We start from the raw sequence: 17,673 nt of genomic DNA on the forward strand, positions 1-17,673 counted from the left end.
AAACATTGGATCTCTCCCCACTCCTTGTTTTGTTAGTGACTCACCCATGCTGTTAGCCTCCCTTTTTACCCAGTGAAATCTCACTTCCATGTCATTCTCCTTCAATGATCATTTTATTCACATTTATACCCTTTGCACACCCTCCATAATAGCCATTATTTCCGCCCTCAATGAATCTCAAATACCAATCGATCCCAAGAATAGCGCAATGATGTGACAAGATTCATTTCTGAAAATGCCTCCCACTCCTGTTTCCTCAAGGCCCAGGGTTTCCCCTACTACTTCCATTCAAACATAGAAAAAAGACTAACTGTGAAATTTGACTAATTCTTGATCAACAGTAATGAAAACAAGGCAAAGGTCAGGATCTTTAAGGCAAGAATTTGATAATGTTACCTTGAACTTCTTCAACCTCGACTTGTTCTGTGCACACCAATCGAGAGCAGGGCTTACCTCCTTGTTCTGAAGAGCATCAATAACCTTTCTCGCTTCATGGAACACATCAATGTCAACAAGATCCTGCCACACAAAAATTTATATGATTAACTTTCATAATTCTAGAACCAAAAAAATTATCGATCTCTTGGAACATAAAACAAACACTATCTTAAATGATTGATCGCTTCATACATACATAATGTTGCTTTTTTCATTTCATTAAAAAAGCAACCATACTGCTCAAAAAGAAAGCAGTAGCCAGTAGACCACCAAGTACATCTTAGCTCTTCAGTTACAGCCTTTCCCTGGGCACTCCCATTCTAAAACTTCTCTCTTCACTCCTCTAACTCACATCACACAGCTAGAATGATTAATAACCTTGATATTTCTACTTGAAACAGAAATTTCACATTTCTACAAACAGCCCCCCACACATGTATTTTTAATAGTATATATATGTAGTGTAATTATGTAATATGTATGGAATATATTATATATAATTATGTAAACCTTATAGATCATAAACCCTGATAGAATGATTTGATGTTACACATATCCTCCCAATATCCATCAAATAAATAAGACCGAACCTGATCCAATCCAAGAGAAGAATATGTCAATGAACTTATTTTAGAAAGTAAAGGCACCAAAGGAATACCTATATCTTAAGATACTCCCTATGAGCTAGGCTTATTAAACCCAGAAAGCTGACCTTCATTCCCATGGAAATTGCTCCTGGCATTATTTCAGTTGTGAAGTCATTAGCCTTTGGGAAGCACTATTTTAGTAGCTTTGTCATTACTTCCCTCTTAATCACATAGATGCCCATACTGCCCAAATCACAAGTAGAACCATCCTCAGATTTTCTTGAGCTATCCACCTGATGAATAAGTTTTAGCCATGTATATCTACGTTAGAGTTTTCTTTCTTTCTTGAAGCAATAGAAACAAAAGCGTACTGAAGCAAAGCAACACTTACTGCAATGAAATCCACTGGCTCCCTCTCTGGCCTCTCTTTGACTTCAACAACTTCATTTTCTGAGTTTATATTCAGAAAGACAAAACCTGGATCATGATTCCCAATACTAGTAGAAGAAACAGCATTTGTTATATCAGCATTTCTGCTCCTGTGGGCCTTTATTAGTCTCTGGTAATTCATGTTGTAGAGATGGTGACCAGGGAGGATCAGAAACTCATCTACTGGATATTCTTCCAACACCCACAAGCATCTTCTAACAGCATCAGCAGTTCCCTGAATTAGAAAAGAAGTTTCAAATCCATAAATCATACAAAAATAATGAAACAGTAGGCTGGAGAAGATAAGATGAAAACCCAATAAAATAGATCAAAAGTATGACTAAATTGAATGGAGAAAACTGTTTTCTCATTGTCATAGGTGCAAATTAACCTGAAAGCAGTCTTTTTCTTCGGGGCTCTGATATACGCAACTATAACTTCAACAAACCCATCTTTCCCCAGACCAACTCCAGAATAAGGTCTGGAGAGGTGAGAATTAAGTGAGGTGGAGTTGAATTGCGTGAGAGAATATATCTTGGTTATATTGCTGTTTATGCAGTTGCTCATAACCACTTCAATGAGCCTGTAATTTGCTGCTATGGGAATAGCCCCTTTGGATCTCCTCTTTGTCAATGGGTAGAACCTTGACTCTGATTCATTTCCAAACACAATGGCTGCAACACTCTGCGATATGAGTTAATACATTAACCAGTTGAGTTCAGAAATACCCAGAACCAAATTCCTCCAAAACCAAGAAAAAATTAAACTAAAATGCTTAAAATAAATAACATGTATTGCATTCGTTCTGTATGAATAATTCAATGTACCTGATTTAATGAAGTGTACTGTGTAGTGGGATATTCTGAGTCCTGTGAACTGGATACATACATACTTGAACGAGCAGTGCAAGGGAACTTCAATGGAGGCTTCTTGTGTCCATGAACCAACCCAAGAACAGGGAGTGCTGTTGTAAAACTTGCAGAATTAAGGATCCATTTGATTCATTTGCACATAACGCATCTCTATGGGACACTGAGCATGAGATATTTTAATTTGTAAACTGTGAAAAGCCCATGGTTTCTTTTAACTAAGTGTCTGTGTATATGTTTATATTTATTTGGTTTTCTCTTCTTTTGATTTGATTCTAAGTTTCCACGACAAAGCCAATGTTTTGTTTTAACTGTCCTACTTGTGTCTATATATTTATTTTGTTTCCTAGATCTTTGTTTGCTTTGATTCTAAGCTTCTGCAACTCTTTCTTCTTTACGTGACGCACATTCTCACTTTGTGTACCGATGGCACACTCAGTTTCCAGCCAGGACCTAACCATTATAATTCCTATTCCCAAAGGACCTGATCTTGTGCCTTCATCCATAGGATAATAGTTAGCAATCTACTTCCATTTCCACATTCCCCATTCCTTGCATCACCAACAGCTTTAATCCTTTAACTAAAGCCTGTAACTTAGCCATCAAAGAGTTACCCTGATCAAGCAGTTCTGAGTAGCTGAGAAATAAATTGCCGCAGTGATCCCATACCACTCCCCCCACACCCGGAGCCCCTGGATTAACCAAGGCAACATCCATCAAAGTTGAGTATAGCCATCCCATCTGCAGGAGAGATCCATTCTACCACTCTTTGAATATTGTCAGATTGGAATACAGCTACTATATTCCACCCCTTAAGTGGATCATTAAGGGTAACACCTCTGAATTCTTCACAATTTATAACCCAGTGGGATGCCCTTATCCTTATGAGTTCAAATAGCTCCCCCACCTGTTTATATTTCTCTTCAAAATCCCTGTATTTTTCGTATGCCACAAACCCCATAAAACTGCACCACACACATTGCCACAAAATCTTGTGCATCTGAGTGCAACCCCCTAAAAAATCATTTTTAAACAAATCAACCACTTCAGGTGGAGCCACCAAAGTTTTTCCCAAACAATGAAAAGAAAATCTCCCACAATACAGAAGCATAAGAGCAGTGCACAAGGAGATGGTTGGTAATTTAATTTCCCCACTCTTGAAGCAAAGGACAAACACATGAGGTGAGAGAACCCAGTCATTCCACTTCCTTTGGAGTCTTTCATAGGTGTAAATGATTTGGTTGACAGTCTCCCAACAAAAACTCTTGACTTCTGAAGGAGTAGGACTATAACATACCTCTTTGACCGGGAAAGGGCGACTCTTATTAGAGGGATAAAAAGGTATTGAAATAGGAAGCACAAGTAAAATTGCCCTTAACAAAGGGAGCCCAAACTCTATCATCATTCACCAATGGAGACAAGTTTACATCTTGAATATTCAACTTGTACTAACAAATATTTGGTTTAGCTAACATTTTCCAACATCTTGGCTCTCTAGGGAAGAGTTACAAGTTTCTAGCAGGTATCTGTCTGACAAGTGGAAGCGTGTTGAGAGGCCTGAATCCAATAATTGAAACTTATTTAGTGGAATTCGCAAGGTACTATTATTTCCTCGTTCATCTAAGGGTCCATTTGGTTTACAGTCGGAATTGGAATTGAAATCGGAATCAAAATTCTTTAGAATCGGAATTAAAAGGGTCTATTTCCATAGTCTATTTGGTTAGACAATAACGAGAATGAGAATTAAAGTCAGTAGGAACGAGATTTCCTAAGGGAAGGGGAATGAATGGCAAGTCCTCTCTCTTGAAATTGCTTCTTTTGCTCTTACCCTGCAGGGTGTTTTGGTATGTATCAGAAATTTGAGTGTGCCTGGGCGTGTGTATAAGATTGCCTCCAAAGAATATGTTTTTCGTTAATTAGTACAGATAGTTTAGGGGCTGACATGACATGTTGTTTATTGCCCTCTTTCCATTCACATTGAGAGAAAACAATATGATAGTTCAACATTAATTAGGCCATGTTTTCCTTAAAGAGATTTCAATTAGGCCATGATAGTTCAACATTATCTCTCCTTTTTTTTCGTTCAATGCTTAGCTTTAATCTGAATTTCTTGTTGAATTACTTATCTGAATATTCAACTTGTACTCACAAATATTTGGTTTAGCCAACGTTTTCTAACATCTTGGTTGTCCAGGGAAGAGTTACAAGTTTCTAGCAGGTATCTCACTAACAAGTGGAAGCGTGTTGAGAGGCCTGAATCCAATAAATGAAACCTAATTCGTGGAATTCACAAGGTACTATTATTTCCTCATTCATCTAAAAAATCAAAATTTACATTACTTAGGGTCCATTTGGTTCACATTCGGAATTGGAATTTTAATCGGAATCGAAATTCTTTAGAATTAGAATCAAAAGGGTGTATTTTCATAGTCTGTTTGATTCAGACAATAATGAATAACAAACAATGCTTTACATATAACTGCAATATAGATAAAATATGGTTAAAGATTTTTTAATTAGTGCAACAGTCAAATTTTGGCAAAAATGGACAGATAGATGATGGCACAATGGTTGCAAAAATGTACAAACTGCAGAGAGGGCCAAAGGGGGCATGTATAACTAACAGCACTAAAAGAGAGTTAACTTGCTCTGCATCTTTGGTAACCATTTAAAACTAATTCTTCACAGTACAGATAGAAATTCTGCACCTTGCACTGGCAAAGCACTATGGAGTACGGACTTTGTTCAAACCATTTTTTTGAAGATATTTTAGATTGAGTTGAGCACATCTAGATGGTTAGCAATGAAGGTTGTTTGCCTCAGCTTTGACAAAAAAGGTAGTGAAAAGTGACGAGTTTGTCGAAGCCCTCAAAATTAGTACTAGTCCCACAATAAAATATTTGTAGTAAAAGTGGTACTAGGTCGAATCCCACAGGGAGCAAATCAGTAATCTCTTAGCCGAATGGGTAAAGTAATTGTGTGGGAAAATTAAATAACTAAAATTAAAAGAATAACAAACTAAACAAACAAGAGAAAATCAGTCTTACCGAATTTTGGTTCAAGGGTTCGGGTTGAATCGATTGACCATCGATCCTAGGTACACATCAGCATTCTCACAATTCAAGCATTTAACCTTAGATTTATTAGGATAGCCATAATAAACCTTGTGTTTTCCTAATTCAGTTGACCAAACCCAGCATTCGATCAACACTTATCACCACTCAACTGGGTACGATAGCATTCCATGTTAAACAGTGATAGCATTAAGATTTGTGAAAACAGTTAAACCAAAATAACAATAATTGAGATAGCTGCAATTACTAAATCTTGTTCCATCGATTCCTTTAGATTGAATCATGTTAAAACATTGGTCAAAGGCTGTCACGAACAATTGACCCCAAAAGATATCAACCTAATTGCTACTTGCACCATTATTCGTGACAATTACGGATCACCGAAATCATGGATAGTAGTAGGAAAATCAACATTAATTCAGTTTGTCAAACTAATTAACATCAACATCCAATAAAAATATGCACAAGAATCAATGAATACTTGAATTAAAAAGCAAGAAAATAAATTAACTACAGAACCTCACAATGACACAATCGAACCTCCCCCCTTGAACCAGAAAAAGAAGCTTAGCTACTCATGATCTGCACAATCTCCATGCCTTTCTTCTCCATAGCCGAACTGCTTTCTTGAGCTTCTTGGCCTCTTGATGATCTCTTGGATCTTGGAATGAGTGATGCTAGAGCTGGTTCGCCCCCCTCTTTATATAGTCAAAGGAGATGACTATTTTCCAACTCCTTCTAGGATATCATCTTATCTTTAGGGAGTCTTGATCTTCTTTGAACTAATCCTATCCTATCTCTTATCTAATCCCCAACCTTCTTATCCTTATAGGATTACATTCAAAGTTTAGATCTAATAAGACTCTCTCCCTCTTGGGAGATTACATTTGAATTAGGACTCTAGACTCTTGCATCCGAGTTGGGCTTCTCTGCTACTTGGACTGCTTCTAGGTTCTCCTGCGAGTTGGGCTTCAGCTGTTAAATGGGCCTGGCTACGAATTTGCTCCGACTTCGGGCCCGGTTTCGTACTTGATGAGGACCGAACCAATCAATACCCAAAACATAAAAGTTGTGAGCCTTTCTTTCTTCTTTCTAATTCTTCTTGAATTGCCTAATTTGGAGTCCGGAATTGTGAGTTAGGCCCTAATCACTGACTATCGCCGAAACTGTGCAAAATCACCCGAATTGGCATGTTTCCTTCCAATTGCCTTCTTTATTGCCCTGAATCGAAATACAAGAGTAATGAGTGCATTTAAGTGTTAAAATAATGTAAAAAGATGAAGGTTGTTTGCCTCAGCTTTGACAAAAAAGGTAGTGGAAAGCTATATTAATGGCACAAATGCATGAATAATGATGACAAATTTTTCAGATGATCTTATCAGATGATAAGGCCTAGTTCTTTTTCACAATTTATGAAACACTATAATTAGACATCACACTCTTATTTGTCATTATTTTGTAGGGACAATTTTTTCAGGGTTTCACTAATAAGAACCAAGATAATCAGCATACAAGGTACTCTATACAAAAATAGTCCAAGTAAGTACTACAACTCTTTCTTTATAAATTTCCAAAAATTATACAATCACATTTACCATTATTTTTTAACTATGGTTTTAACTGAAGGTTATTTAAACCAGTCTTTACCCCTACTTATAATTTATACCTGTTACTACATACCAAAATAGAGTAACTCATTAAAAGTGATTTTCAGAAGAGAAGCATGCAAGAAAAAATGAATATGAAAGAAGAAGGTATGGAAGACCATCTCAGGAAAGAAGGAACCAACATATCCAGAATGTTATTAAAAATACTAGAAAGAGGAACATAAGAGATGTTGCCGAGTCTTCAAATGCCTCTAAAGGAAACATTAAGAGACATCAAAAGCAATTGCTTGCTGAAATAGTAGGGGACAACGAACAACAAGAATCAATTGATGGTCTTAACTTAATAAATGTATCGTTACATTATATTTACTTGTTGCTTTTATAAATACAATATAAATTAAACAAAATTATAAATGGTATGTAGGTGAACTTCCTCCTACCCAAAGTACTTTTAGCACTCATGAGCTAAAGAAGGTTTCACCATGTAAATTCTGTAGAGCAAAAAGGTTTGAATATAAGCCTCAAACTTTTTGTTGTTATAATGGACAAATTCTCTTACCTTCAACTCCAATTCTAGAGGAATTATACAAGTTGTATACCTCTGAAATTGAAGACACAATTGAATTTAGAGCAAATATCAGAGCTTACAATAGCATCTTCTCATTCACATCATTTGGAGTCAAACTAGATAATGACTTGGCCAACTCAAGTAAGGGTATTTACACATTTCGGCTCAATGACAGATATACTATGACCTTCCATCAATCTCACTTGGTGAGAATGGGCCATGCTTTCTGTAGTTGTATTTCTATGACACAGAGAATGAAATTCAAAATAAAATGAGCAAAGTTGGTGACAAGCAGTTGAATCCAAGAACTGTAGAGAATTTAATTCAAATCCTTTTAAATAATTCATACTCCTTTCGAAGTCTTAGATACTTGCAACTTTTGGAAAACTATGAGATATGCATTAGAAGTGATGTCAAATTGGACCAATGGGTTTATAATGGACCAACAGCAAATCAAATTGTAGCAATATGGATTAAGAGAAATAATCCAACTAGTTAACAAGAAAGAGATATTATTGTCCATACACATTCAGGAAGAATATATAGAGTCAAGCATTATTATGAATGACTGTTCCATAATCTTGTTAGCAAAAAGGTTGTTGCATCAATCTGTGGTAGATATGTATATAAAACTTGAAAACACACGGTTGGATTATTATCGTCAAAAGCAATCAAATATTCGTGCAGATTTGTATCAAGGAATAATGGATAGCGTGCTAGCAGATGAGACCAATGGATGTAGTATTGGCAAAAGAATTGTTTTACCTACATCATTTATTGGGGGTCCTCGTGACATGCATTGCAGATATCTTGATTCAATGGAATTAGTTAGGTAGTTTGGGAAACCAGATTTCTTTATTACAATGACATGTAATCCAGAATGGAAGGAGATTCAAGATGAATTGCTTATTGGACAGTTGCCACAAGATAGAGTAGATTTAACTACAAGAGTATTTAGGGATAAATTAAGGACTTAAAAAACCAACATTTTAAGAAACAAATTTTTGGTAAAGTCATTGCACATGTTCATGTTATAGAATTCCAAAAGAGATGACTTTCATATGCACATTTGCTAATTATTTTGAAATCAGGTTATAAAGTTACAAATCCAAATCAGAATGATAAGTTTGTTTGTGCAGAGATACCTGATGTAGAAAAATGCCCAAAACTTCATGAATTAGTGAAGAAACATATGATGCATGGACCTTGTGGAGAATATAACATGAAAAATTCTTGCATGGCTAACAATCAATGTGAATATCATTATCCTAGAAATTTTTGTAGTACTATCATGCAAGGAAAAGATTTGTACCTCATCTACAGAAGAAAAAATAATGGGCATAAGGTGTTTGTTAGAAATTAATATTTAGACAATCGAAGGGTCATTCCTTATAACCCTTATTTATTAGCAAGATATAATTGTCATATCAATGTCGAAATATGCTCTGGTATTAAAGCAGTGAAATATTTGTACAAGTACATATACAAAGGACATGATCGAGTTGCTATTTTCATTGCACATAATGATGGAGATAATGTGATAGATGAAATTCAACAATTTCAAGATGCAAGATAGGTTTCAGCTCAAGAAGCACTTTGGAGAATTTTTGAATTTGAGCTTAATGAAATTTACCCATCAGTCATAAATATGCACTTACACCTTCCAAATAAACATTTTGTATGTTATTAGGAGAGCCAAAACTTGAACTATGTTATCAATTCAAATGGGGCTTCCAAAACAATATTGACAAAGTATTTCACAACATGCTTAATTGATGAAAATGCAAGAAAATACTTATATAGAGAATTTCTAGAACATTATGTATGGAATAAACAAGCAAAAATGTGGATACCAAGGAAAAAAAGAGAAGTTATTCGGCATGTAGTAGGTGTAAACCCTTCTGAAGGAGAGAGGTATTATTTGAGGCTCTTACTCAACAACATACCAAGCCTAACATCTTTTGATGACTTATTATGTGTAGATGGAGTTAAGTATTCAACATTTAAGGAATTGGCTAAGAGGCAAAAATCACTTGAATCAGACCAAAGATTATCAATTGAAACATTAGATAAAACTCTTAAAGACATCATGAACAACCAATTACTTTTTGGAGGAAAAGTCATCATTTTTAGAGGAAATTTTTGACAGGTTCTTCCAATGGTAAGACGAGCAACTAGAGCAGAAATAGTTAATGCAAATCTGATACAATCTTATCTTTGGTCGAAATTAAAGTGCTTTAACTTGACCATCAATATAAAAGTCATTTCTAATATTTTCTTTAGTGACTTCATCATGAGAGTTGGAAATGGACTAGAACCAATTTTTTAAGGAGATATGATAACAATACCAGAAGACATGATCATCCAATATGAAAATGATAAAAAGTCACAAAAGATGCTCATTGATCAAATATTTGATTCATTGGACAACAATGAAACATTGGCAAATTATATTACAAAACGTGCAATCTTAGCTACAAAAAAATGTTGATATTGATAAATTAAATGAGAGGTTAATTATGAGACTTTTAAGAAAGCCATGGATATATTACAGTTATGATTTTGCCATTGATGATACACATAACTATTATCCAATAGAGTTTTTAAACTCTTTTACACCAAATGGCCTTCCACTACATAAGCTTACTTTGAAAGTGAATTTTCCTATCATCTTACTTTGAAATCTGGATCCATCAAACGGACTATGCAATGGAACAAGAGGGTTTTGACAATAACATCATCCATGCAAAAATCACTATAGGACAACATGCTGGAAAGCAAGTACTACTCCCAAAAATACCATTATCACCATCAAAAGATGAATGATTTCCATTTCATTTCAAGCGAAAGCAATTTCCTATTCATCTAAGCTTTGAAATGACAACAAATAAAGCCCATGGTCAAACTATTCCATATGTAGGCATATATCTACTTGAGTATGCCTTTTCACATGGTCAACTTTATTTGGCTTTATCTAGAGGATTCTCTACTTCAATAACAATATTACTCATTAAAGCAGAGCAATCAACTAGAAAGAAATGAACTTTTACTAAAAATATTGTTTATATGGAAGTACTATCACCAAATACCTTGTAACAATTTATGAAATTATAAATAACAAAACTTTTGTATACTCTTATGCTTTCTATTGTTTCTATACAATTACAGTCATAATAATATCTAACTTTTATTGTTATAACCTAACCTTATTATTTATGTTACTTTTATTATTTCTTTTACTCTTTACTACTTTTAATAATTAAAAAATAGTATATATCATGATTTTTAATAGCTATTTTTACTGTTTACCATGGAGGAATAACCATAATGCATATCAATAAATTCATTGACACTAGAAGAAACAAATTGGACCATTAAAACATTGGTCTTACACAAAGGGGTAATGAAGGTTTACACTAATCACAAAGGTAGTGGGAAAATGTTCAAGATGATATTATTGAATAATGAGGTATGCACCTACAACATCTATTTACTTCAATTACAAAGTTATATATAATAACTTATAACTAACTTTCAATGCAGGGAATACAAATACAGGCGATATTGTTCAATACAATAGCAGAGAAATTTCTAAATACATTATTTCCTTAGAAGACATATTACATCACTAATGGCCAATTGAAGAATATTAATCCATTATACAAAAATGTCCATAAAGACTATAAAATTTGCATTACTGATTTGACACCAATCATAGAAGCTGGAGAATGAGTTAGTTCTACCAAGATAAATTATAAATTTATTTAACTCTGTGACATCAAAAAATATACTACAAGTAAAAAATTGATTGGTAATTAAAAATCATTATAATGACAAATTTATTATCTATCTTCAATTTATAAAATAATAATATATTTAACAAAAAATAATTGAATTATTTGTAGATGTGGTTGCAATAGTGACTAAAATTGGTAAGACACATCAATTCAAATACAAAGATGGAATCTCAATGAAACGAAATATCACTATATCTGATTCGAAGTACTTATGCTAAACTATAAACTATTGAATTCTTTTTATTAGTGACATTGTACTCATTGCAATTTCTCTAATAATTAACATAAAATAATTGAATTATTTGTAGATGTGATTGCAATAGTGACTGAAATTGGTAAGACACATCAATTCAAGTACAAAGATGGAATCTCAATGAAATGAGATATCATTATATCTGATTCGAAGTACTTATGCTAAACTATAAACTATTGAATTCTTTTTGTCAGTGACATTGTACTCATTTTAATTTCTCTAATAATTGATATAGTTCAAAGTCTGTTTTATTAACACTATGGGGACAATATGCAAAAGAAGAAGGTGCATTATTATTAAAAATTTTACCACACAGCCAATAGTTGCATTCACATCTTTAATTGCTACAATATATGGAGGTAATAATCTTTTCTATTATAATTTAAATAAAAATGAAATACAAATATATACACTTAACTCTTTCTTCTATATTACAGGTGGTTTTTTTCTACAACATCTATGACAACAATGCAAGTTAATCAAAGCATTCCTAAAGTAGAAAGTATACGAGAACTGTAAGTATATAAACAAATTCTAGCACACTATTTTATGTAGCTCTAAAAAGATAAACATCTATATATGCAGGTGTAAAACAATATGTCTTCAAAAAAATAATATTTTATTGACTACAAAAATGTCTTTGCTCAAGCAATTAGAAGAAGTTAAAATAAAAGACTTCATAGAACGTCAGACATTTCAAGTAACTTGACAATTGTAGAAAAGCTTACTCATTTATACTTTTTATTTAAATAACACAGTATTAAATTAAGGGTAAAATACAAAAACCTCCCCTGAAGTTTCTAACAATCATAAAAATCTCCTTTATAGTATCATTTTAGCAAAAACCTCCCCTCTATTTTTGACAAAATTAACAAATACCTCCCTTCCGTCAATGACCAAGACAAAAAATGTTAAAGAGATGATTTTTTTCAAAATACCTATTTTACCCTTTCTCGAACACTATTCATCTTCTTCCCCATTTGAACCCAGAAGCAGAGGTATAGGCAGCACCCCTCTAAATCTGATCTCTTCGTCTTCTCTAATCTCTCATCTTCATCGGCTTCTTGTTCTTCCCCTTTTTCCCTTTCTCTATTCCATTTCCTCCGCTTCAACCAATTGCAGCGTTGGCCATGTTCTGTTGGCCACTTGTTCGAATGTAGTATATGCGTGGAAATGATGAAGGACCCTGTCGTCGCCTGTTGTGGCCACTTGTTCTGTTGACCATGTCTCTATCTGTGGCTGCATGTTTACTCCAATGAAAACGAATGCCCAGTCTACAAAGGAAAGGTCCATGATGTCAATGTTATATTGATTTATGGACATGGGTACAGTTCCGGCAGCGAGGACCAAACGATGAGGAAAGCATCAGAATCGGGAGTGAGGATCCCTCCTAGGCCCCATGGACATCATTTCGAATCAGCGAGGCAGAGGTCTGATAGGGAGATATCAATGTTTGAGATCCAGCAAATGTTCAAAGTAATTGGCCATGAATCTGCTCCATTGCGTTCTCCCTTTGGCCGCGACGGCCAAGACTCGGTAAGACCAAAACTGAATTGAAAGTCCCTTTCTTTTTTTCAACTGTGAATTTGATGAAGAGGAGAGGGGAAGCATGGGTCGTAGCTCTGACAAATTTGTAGCAACTAACATGATCAAAGTAGATAACTCAACAACAACATGGATAGAATACATCAACTCATTCAAGGACAAAAAATTGAAAATGATCAAGATTGAAAAAGAATGAAGAAGATTGGCAACCTTCAAAAGTTAAGCAGTATTGCAAATAAGTTGAGAAATGTTATCATAGAAGACATTGCACTTATTTTCTTTTTAGTTCTATGTAATTTGCATAGAAATATGAAATATAACCATTGAAACTTTATTTTTCTTCATATTATTATTTTTCTTAATTTTCAAAATTTATTTTAAATATGATACATTGAAAATTCAATAAATTAAGATCAAGAGGATCAAGAGCATTTCCTTACATGCAACGCACGTGCTTCATTACTAGTATATATATATATATATATATATATATATACACACACACTAGTAAAAGTGTATGTGTGTTGCACGTGACAATATCAAATGATGATGATGATGATAATAATCAACAACCAAAAGACCTTACCTATTGAACCATTAACCTATTTAACCAAGAAAATGGACTATGATTAAGACATTAATTCATTGTTATCTTTATATTTAAGCCATTTCTATCTTTACTAACAATAATTCTTATTTTTCAAACATATTTTTATTTAATATGAAGAATATGTAATGTTAATGCTTGTTCAAAATTTTCTATAAAATATATAAAAAATTCTATATATTTATTTTTAATTATTTAATTTATGAGATAATAAAAATTACTTATTACCAAGAGGAAATGCAATTCCAATATATTGTTTGAATATTGGTTTTAAATATTGTGGTCAAATTAATTATTTATATATAATATATGTTGTTTATTATTTATTTATAAATATGTTATTTATATTACATTTTTCTAAACTTCTTATATGATGAAAATAGTTCAAATAAATACTTATATTTTTTGTTTTTCTTTATTTCAACTATTATATTTTCTTTTCCTTTTAATAATTTATTATTTTTTTAAATTAAATTGGATCGTATCATATTTGGATATCCAACATCTTGATTAGATTCAGATTTGAATCAATATTTATGAAATCCAATTAGATCTTTGAATTGAACCGAATTCGAATATACCTTGATTGAACCATTTGACATGGTTAGTGGGGTCATGTGTTAGACATTAATGCTCTTTATTTTTATACAAATTTTTATCCCATTTCTATTATTAATGAAAATAATTCGCATTAAACACACTTTTTTTATATGATGAATAAATAATATTATAGAATGTACCCAAAATTATCTACCAACTCCATTTTCTAGAATTTTATGTATTTTATTATGTAATAATAACATCATGTGTCGATCCATTTGACATGGATAGTTGAACCACTAACCCACCACTTGGATGAAAAACCAAATTTTCCTTTTTTCGGTTGATTTTAAATCCTGTATCACATTTTCATCATCAATAAAAGTAATTCTTACTTTCACATTTATTTTTGCATGTGGCAGTATCAAATGATGATGATGATGATAATAATCAATAACCAAATGACCTTATTGGTTAAATTGTTAACCTATTTAACCAAGAAAATGGACTATGACTAAACATTAATTATTTTTTTTTTCTTTGTATTTTAGCCATTTCTATATTTATTAACAATAATTCTCATTTTTTTCAAACATAATTTTGTTTTAGTATGAAGAATATATAATATTCATGTATGTTCAATTTTTTTATAAAATTTATAAAAAATTCTATATTTTTATATTTTATTATTGAATTTATGAGATACTAAAAGTTACTTATTTACCAAGAGAAATGCAATTCCAATATATTGTTTGAACATTGGTTTTTAATATTGTGGTAAAATCAATTATTTATATATAATATTTATGCAAATATTATTTATATATAATATACATGTTATTTATTATTTATTTACAAATATGTTATTTATATTGCATTTTTGCAAACTTTTTAATATTGGAAATAGTTGAAAAAATACTTATATTTTTTGTTTTTTATTTCAACTATTATATTTTCTTTTTCTTTTAATAATTTATTTTTTTAAAATTAAATCGGATCGTATCAGATTCAAATATCTAACATCTTGATCAGATTTAGATGAATCAATATTTATGAGATCGGGTCAAATCTTTGGATCGAATTAGATTTGAATATACCTTGATTCAAATATGATCTGATCTGTTTGCATCCCTACAAAACCACTTGCCTACGATGACCTAGCTAATTAAATTATTGAACCATTTGACATGGTTAGTCGGGTCATGTGTTAGACATTAATGCTCTTTATTTTTTTATCCTAATTTTTATCTCATTTCTATCGTTAATGAGAATAGTTCTCATTAATCACACTTTTTTATATAATAAATATATAATATTATAGAATGTACCCAAAATTATCGATAATTTTTTACAATTTTAGAATTTTATGTATTTTATTATTTTAATAACATCATGTGTTGATCCATTTGACATGGATATTTTAACTACTAACCCACTACTTGGATGGAAAACCATTTTGTTTTTCCACTTGATTTTAAATCATGTATTTCATTTTCATCATTGATAAAAGTAATTCATATTTTCACATTTATTTTTGTTTAATATGGTGAATATATAACAATAGAACTATATCAAAATGCTTTATACAAAGCTTACATTTTTCTTTGAGTTTATATATATATATAATATTCGTTAATTAATACTTAGTTATGACATCATAGATTGGTCCATTTTCATCATCGATAAAAGTAATTCTTATTTTCATATTTATTTTTGTTTAATATGGTGAATATATAACAATAGAACTATATCAAAATGCTTTATACAAAGCTTATATTTTTTTTTGAGTTTTTATATATATATATATTTAATATTCGTTACTTAGTTATGATATCATTGATTGACCCATTTGACCTTGAATGTTAAACCATTGACCTACCTACCATCTAGCTATGGAATTGGTTTCATGTCCAAACTGGTTTTAATTTTTGCATTTCATTTATATCATTGATAAAATAATTATTGCTTATCATACTTGTTTTTTCTTATATTATTAGTCTATAATATTATAGATGTGCCCAAAATTGTTTCATTTTTTTTGTACTATTCTATTTTAAAATTATTTTTAATTCATGGGTTAACCTATTTGACCTGAAAGGTTGAACCATTAACCCACACCCTAGATAGGAAGATGGTTAAATTTCCCATCGGTTTTAAGTTATATATTTGATGTCCATCATTAATAAAATTATGTCTATTTTATCATACTTATTTTTTTAATATGACAAATATATAAAAATAGAAATATGTCCAATTTTTTTAAATTTTTTTTCTATAATTTTGTATTTTTATATTTCTAAATTTGTATTATTTATTTGACATCATGAAATTATCCATTTGACCTAGATGGAAAATATGAATTCATTTCTAGGTTTATTTTAAAAATATAAAATTTTATTCTGTTAATAATTGTGTATGGATTTATTAGTGGTTTTAATCTTTATCCCCCTCCTCAACGTCAAATGCAATGTCTTTCGTTTCACCAAAAGCTACAAAATTGGTGAGTTTGGATTTTAATGCTGGCCCATCCTCCATTAGCTTTGATTGAAGAATCTTTCTTTTGGATCCAAAGCTGCAGAGCCTTTTGAGCTTATGGGCTGGCTCGTCACTCGTGGACTTGTGGCATAGAATGACAACCGAAGGAGCTTCTATGCATTGATTCATTTTTCCATGGCTGACCTTCCTGAAGATGTTGCGTTACTCTTTCTAACAAGCCATTCAAAAGATGGATGAAAGTGTCTTCTTTACAAGGAATCGTTAGGCCACCCATTGGATGATCAAACCCAAACTCTTCCACGGCCTGACCTAACAATTCTTGAATTGAAGGATGATTCAAGTAGGATACTGGAATAATAAACCTCCTCTTTTCTGCTTCCCCTAGATAGACCGCCAAATGACCCTTGGGGACCACATATCCATATAAGACCTGATAGTCGTACATAGAAAGAATTTGCCTTGAAGTTCGACCCATAAATAGTTTTTGGGTGAATGATGGTTCAGCCTAGTGTTAGAATTCTTAGGCCCAACATACAGTTAGGATAGGTGTCAGCTTAGAATTGATGCCAATTTATAGTTTGGTCTTAATGTATAAGGTGGGGATATTTATCATTTTAAATTATCATAGGTCTGTAGTGGAATTCAGAATTTTGCATACAGCGTACTTTTCCTAAAGATATATACCACAGCACGACCTGTCCCACCAATCTTGATAATTGACTGGGGCGGTAAAGCCATGTGAAACCATGACCCATGTCCCCTCTCGCCCATGTAACCACACGCTTGTCATCAGTTATTAACAAATTTATTTCCCATATAGATATAGATCGATGTATACAGGCCACTGACTTGAGGTTATAGTG

General features: G+C 32.3%; 1 pseudogene; it reads right to left on the reverse strand.

Moving 5' to 3' along the window:
* Positions 1-956: 956 nt before the first annotated feature.
* Positions 957-3,064, reverse strand: LOC104588015 (inactive glucose-1-phosphate adenylyltransferase small subunit 2, chloroplastic-like; annotated as a pseudogene).
* Between the last annotated feature and the right edge of the window lie 14,609 nt (positions 3,065-17,673).

The sequence above is a fragment of the Nelumbo nucifera genome, chromosome 6 (genome assembly GCF_055504915.1).
Source record: "Nelumbo nucifera cultivar China Antique chromosome 6, China Antique-T2T, whole genome shotgun sequence".
Lineage (NCBI taxonomy): Eukaryota > Viridiplantae > Streptophyta > Magnoliopsida > Proteales > Nelumbonaceae > Nelumbo > Nelumbo nucifera.